At 36.7% G+C, this 6456-nt stretch overlaps 1 long non-coding RNA gene across 1 annotated transcript; it reads left to right on the top strand.

Annotated features, from left to right (window-relative positions):
* The first annotated feature begins 30 nt into the window (after positions 1–30).
* LOC141376171 (uncharacterized) lies at positions 31–2380 on the top strand. The gene is made up of 2 exons (XR_012385547.1): positions 31–455; positions 1880–2380. It is a non-coding gene; the product is annotated as an uncharacterized lncRNA (long non-coding RNA).
* The last annotated feature ends 4076 nt before the right edge of the window (positions 2381–6456 follow it).

A 6456-nucleotide genomic window follows, 5' to 3' on the forward strand; every position in this document is an offset into this window, starting at 1 on the left:
GTCAAGTTAGAAAAGGTGATAGAAATATCTACAGTCCCCAGTGACTCATCTCCACCAACATGCATTTTAAATAGCTTGATAATGTCTGTAAGAGGCATTGAAAACATCATAGAGTCTCTGATGACTGTTAATTAGAGCCAGACTGATCTGATCACAGCTTTAGTCTAGTAGGCAGAGTTTTAGACCTAGACTTTTCTCCATGAAAAAGCTGATAATGACCTTGACTTGTTTTACATTCATTAAAGTTGTTGACATCTTGAGAGGGTTGGATCTTTGTGAATAAGTCTGTGTATGTAAATGGTTGGGTGGAACCGTGATCCCAGATGCTATCCTGTATTTCTTAGTGTATTTTATAGGTACGCTGCAAGGAGACAAGCAGGAAAGATCCACAATACAAATTTTTTTTGACATTTTGCAGTAACTGGAAAGTCCCCATTACCACCAAAGACTGTAAGGTATGCCTGTTTTATATATAAAGATGTTTTAATTTAGCTCTCGTAGTTGTTTGTGTGTAGAAAATTATATATTTTTTAAAAATATGATTTTAAATGTTATATGATTTGTTTTTATTCAGAAAAAAACAGCTAAATAATAATTAATATTCTACTTATTAATATTACTTGTATTTAGTATTATTATATAATTTTATGCGTCATGTGTCATAAGCCTTTCCTAAATATCAATGTTAAAAAGATAGGTCACAATTTATTTTATGGTACAGCTCTCACTATTAATAAATCATTAACTATAACATTTGCCTCTGTAAACTCCTAATCTGCAGCTTATTAATGGTTATTGGGGTAGTAGGTTTAGCTGTAAGGTAGGATTAAGGTTGTAGAATAAGATCAAGAATTATGTACTTTGATTTAAATAAGTGGTTGGATATGTGTGTATAGCATCTTTAGTTGAACTACCAATAGGGTATGCACAGTTAGTGTTTCTTCACATACCGATAAACTTCCGGTAAAAGGTTTATATGACTTTTAAAAATTTTATAAGGTTCCTTTTACAGCATTGATGTTGTAATGTAATAAAATATAATCAGTTAAATAGACTTAAGCATTCATTTAGTTGTTCATGCATAAACAAGATTAAAAGCCATTTATAATTATGCACCATCAGAAGCAGGTGAGCGCAGAAACTCCATTGAAAATAACGGGATAAAATGAATTTATAGTTTAAAGACAGGGCGCAGAAGAAAAAAATATTTAATGCAGTGCTTCGTGTACATTCTGAAACACACTTTATATCGTATATAAACCAGGCAGTAAAGACAATTAATTTTGTAAAGAAAATTGACTTTAAATGTGCTGATTTTGTAACGATGTACAGTTCACTGGAAGTGTCTGACCTAGGTTACTGAAAATATATATACTGTTTTCTCACTGTTAAATAGTAGCTTATTGCCTGTCTATTAAGATATTAGCTGTTTATTAGTACTGATAAAATATATATTCTACATACTCTGTCTTATTTTACACCAACTAATAGCTAAACCTACTACCAATAGCTGTTATAAGCAGCAAATTAGGAGTTTATTGGGTAAGAGTTACACTTAATGGTTTATTAATAGCAAGAAGTGTTCGTTAAACTAAAGTGTGACCGAAATTTCTTCCAAATTCACCTTTTAATGTTTGTGTTTGAATATATAATGACAAAACTGACATTTAAGCATAACTAGCTTTTAGATCAAAATGATGTCAAACAAATTGTTGACATATTTGAGTAACCCATTGACTTAACTTCCCTTTTATAATTATGCACCGTTTGTTTACTAAATAATGAAGCAACAAATGTTTTCTCTTTTTTTTAATAAAGTCACCTAATCACGCTATTTACAGTGTATGAATATACTGAGTCGACTTGTCTGTATGAACAGTGTGAAGAATGCTGGAGCAGAACTCCACAGATGTGCATTCCCTGCTGGTTTCCTGGTTCCAGCAGTACTTTAATGAGAGCTGGTCAATAGGAGCAGCTCCACACGCATCTCCCCATCCTCCACCTGTGCATCTGAGCGGAGATAAAGGTTACGGCATGATCTACATCTGTTTGATGGTGGGACTCTTCAGTTTCTTTACCTTTGGCATCATGTTCAGCTACATCCGCTCAAAGAAGGTGGAGAACTCACGGGATCCCTATCATCAGTATATAGCCAAAGACTGGGATAACATAGCATATCCTGTGGTCATCAGCAACCCTTCTGCTCTTGCCCAACTTCCAGGGTACAGTGGAAAAGACCAGGATTCAAGCTAGATTACTGATGGTGGAAAGTGTAGCAATCTGATTGTCTGTTTCTTTAAATTGTATGTTCTCAACTGTTGTTAGTTTAATGAAATTCACGTAAATGTGCACAGAAATAAATGACAAACTATTTAATTTCTACAGTGTGTTTTGCTGTATTAATCATACAGGATCATCCCAACTCTGCTCTAAAAGCAAAAAGCAGAAACTACATATTTGGGCAGAGTTGTGACAGAGTCGCCTGGTTCATTTTATCCTGTTTCAGATGTAAATTGCAGTAACTGCAAAATCCAAGCTGGTGTAAAAACTTTAAAGGCATTTTGTTCTGTTTCAATGTTTACGTAGATACTGTACCATACTATGATTGTTAGGGTGCTTTCACACTTGGTTTAGTTGCCTGGACTGTACACACCTTCTCCTGCCTTCCCCCCTTGCCACCTTCTTGGTTTGTTTGTGTTCACACTGTCTTTTTTCCTTCTGAACCCCGGTACGCTTGCGTTGTCGAGCTGCTGTTGTGTGTATGGCTGTTGCTAGGTGACGCCCACGAAAACAAAGCGACAAAATGGAAAGACGTCCGCACATCACGGTTGTTCTGCTTTCACTGAATCTTTTGGTTTTGGACATACAGAAAGCGACTTGCATCCATCTGCCGCAAAATTATTATAACTCTATGTCTGCAGAAGCTGTTTTTGGAGGAGACAAGCAGACATTATCACTGTGCTTGCCCTGGCTCAGTCCCTACGTGATAGACTCACACAAATGAACATTATGAAAACGATAGTTTGTTATACTGTTGGCGGTTCACTTGCGTTATTTGGTACGATTGCATTCGTACCAGATGTGAACCGGACCAGAGTTTGCGTGAACTGTACCCCAGACCACCTCTTTCAGGTGGACTCGGGATGGTTCATAAATGCGCAACCGAGTTCAGAAGACACGTTCACACTAGCTAAACAAACTGCACTCTGACGTCAAACAAACCCGGTGCGGACCAAAAGTGCTAGCGTTCGTGTGAAAGCACTCTTACTGTGCTCCAAAACAAATACACAATTTGTATTTTGACATAAGCATTCAAACCTTGCCGTTTCTATCACTACACTGTAAAAAAAGTTGACTCGGCTTAAAATATTAAGGCAACAAACTTCAGGACATTTTTGAGTTAACTTTCAACCCAATTACTGCACTTGACTCGATTTGAGTAAACTCAAAAATGTCCTGAAGTTTGTTCCCTAAAATTTTTAAGTTCAGTCAACTTTTTTAGTGTACCATCAACAAGGTCCAAGGATCAACAAATGTTTTTAAAACATAACTGTGCACTTGCGCTTCTCATCGTAACATGATGAGCAGAAAACATTGCTCCTCGGTGTTTGAACTTTCAGCAGTGAAATTAAAACCACACTGAGCTGAACTAAACTGAACTTGAACTCTGAAATCTGGACTGACGCAGTTTCAATTTACTAGAACTTCTATGTAAAGCTGCTTTGACACAATCTACATTGTAAAAGTGCTATATAAATAAACATTGAATTGAACATTTAATTGAACTTGAAATGCCAATTTGAGACCAAACTGAATTCTATGCTAATTTATACTATTAAAGGCAAAAATTGTTTGAAAGATTTAGCATTGTTGCTTTGGTTGTACTATATCAGATTGGCTTTAGCTTATTGACTCATCCTGGTCAAGCTGATATAAACTGAATGCTAATGGCTTACTTGTTTAATAAGGAGGAGCTATTCGATTTGCCCTGCCTTCATGGTTCAATTGAAATTACCTCATGCATTAAATGACCCGCTCGTTCCACAGCACTCCAGGAGACCTTTAAAAGGTTAGTAATGAATTTCATGAAGTTTATTTATAAATTAATTTTAAGAGGAGCACATGCTTATGATTGATCACGGCTGGTCCCACATTAACTAACGCATGATATACCAATCAGATGATTCCTACCTCGCTATAAATAATCGGAGTTTCTTACTTTAGTTATCTTAACCTTGAAGAATCCCCCTTCCACCTCTAATCCTCCACCTTTCCCGTTATAACACGGAATGGTGGCCCAGTGGTTAGCCCTGTTGGCTCACAGCAAGAACATCACAGGTTTAAATCCTTAACAGGCCAGTTGTCATTTCTGTGCAGAGTTTACATGTTCTCCTCATGCTCGTGTGAGTTTCCATCAGGTTTTCCGGTTTTCCTCCCAAAGTCCAAAAACATATGTCATAAGTGACCTGATCTATCTAAAGGAGCACTATAGTCGAGCTCTTAACCAGCAGTATATCTCTAAAAAGCCATTTATAATCTGTCATCAGCTCTAAATAAGGGGGGAGTTCTCGAGATCTACCTGAGTTCAAACTCCCCTCTCATCCTGCAAACATGTGGGAGCTCCGGGCTTGAAGATCTTATGAGCTCAGAACTCTCTCTAAGGACAGCATGCCAAACTCGCTTTATAATCAGTCATCAGCTAAGAGTGAACTCTTGAATTCAGTATTTTCTGAAGATGCCTGTGCATAACCTACTCTGTATGAAACAAAGCACATTTGCATCCGAGATTTTTAATGTCAGCAGTGAAATTGAGCACAACAGACACATCACATCATGATGATGACATCACTTTCATCAACACATAGTCATGCACCCTATACTGACACTGAGGAATATGCACGCAAAAGAATATCTGTAGCTTAATGATATTCCGATTGAACCACTGAAAGCATCTAGACTGTTTTGAGAATGTTTTTGCTATTTTTCTAGACTTTGAACAAGACAAAGCTGTCTTAGAGGATCAGAGAGCTCTTTGATTCAATCTTAAAACCTATGTAATTTTGCGTTCCAAAGATGAACAAAGGTCTAATGGGATTTCTGCAAATGAGTCCAGACCATCTGCCATCAGTCTGCAGGTCTGAATTTGTGAGTCTAAAGAATAACTTTATATAATCTGAATGAACAGTTGGCATGGCAATGAGGTGAGATTCTATCTCCACAGAAGCATACATTTAAAAATAATGGCTCTGCCCTTAAGAGACTGGACTGAACTGAACTCAGTTTTTTTTTTGTATGTAATTTGAACAGAGGTTTTAGGCATCTCTGAGACACAGTGAAAAAAGCTAAGTTTATTTTAAAAGTTCAATACACCCTGGAGTACTTTTCTTAAGAAAATGTAACAGATTTGTGTGTGTTAAGCATCAATTAAGACAGTGTTAGCACCTGTCAGCTTTAATTGTGGCAAAAACTGGAAAATTTTGAGCTTTTGTCAGCCAATTTTAACTTACGGGTCTAAAATCGGTGACGTAGAGTAAATCTGCTAGTGGAGTGATGATGTGTCAGTTTCTTATTTTTGTTCATAGCGGACTTTTCTTATCCTATAAGAAGATCCTGCTGCTTGATTATTCATGAGGGCTTGCTTTCAGAAGGCAAGGCAGACCTGCCAAGCTGTAAGACCCAATGACTGGATGAGACCGCACAAGGCAAGCAGTATTTAGCCGTTCATGAAGGGTCGTATGTGTTTGCTTCCATGATTCACAGGGTTTGTTGCATGTTTTTCTCTGAGATGCTGCCAGCGCCGATACAGCAAAGCTGTTGGGAGGCAATTGGGCCCCTAAAAATATTTCTGGGGCCCAAAAACTGTGTGGGCTCTTAGAATCATCCTAACTTTTCCCCTCTAGTGGCACCCCTGAACATATGTGGCAGGGCATTTAATTACTGTTGATTTCTTTACATTTTAACTTTGTAAACTATAAAATCATGCGTCTCCTCACGGTTTGTATCCAGGGTATCTACAGGGTCTTAAAAAGTCTTAAAATTTCTTAAATTTTAGGCCTTAAAAAGTCTTAAATTAAACTGAAATAATGTGTTGTAGGTCTTAAATAATTTTAAAAAGGTCTTAATTTACCTATGTCCATGTAAAGCTACCGAATCAGGCTAACACCCATTTAATCACTAACATTCCATCCTAATTAAATTTTTAACAAATGTTTTTTAACTCTATAGACCAATATGGTTTAATTATCCTCCTTCCAAAAACGTTTGTTTTTAATATTTTTTTAACGTTTTAAATGGGTCATTATAAAAAAAATTCCTAGCGCTTAGCCTTGTGTAAGTCTTAAATTTCATTCATAATGGTCTTAAAAAAATCTTTAAAAGTCCTAAATTTATCTTGATGAAACCTGTAGAAACCCTAGTGTCTCATTTCGTGAGCCAACTGACAACAGTTATTTGCTC

The sequence above is a fragment of the Danio rerio genome, chromosome 9 (assembly GCF_049306965.1).
Source record: "Danio rerio strain Tuebingen ecotype United States chromosome 9, GRCz12tu, whole genome shotgun sequence".
NCBI classification, from domain to species: Eukaryota; Metazoa; Chordata; class Actinopteri; order Cypriniformes; family Danionidae; genus Danio; species Danio rerio.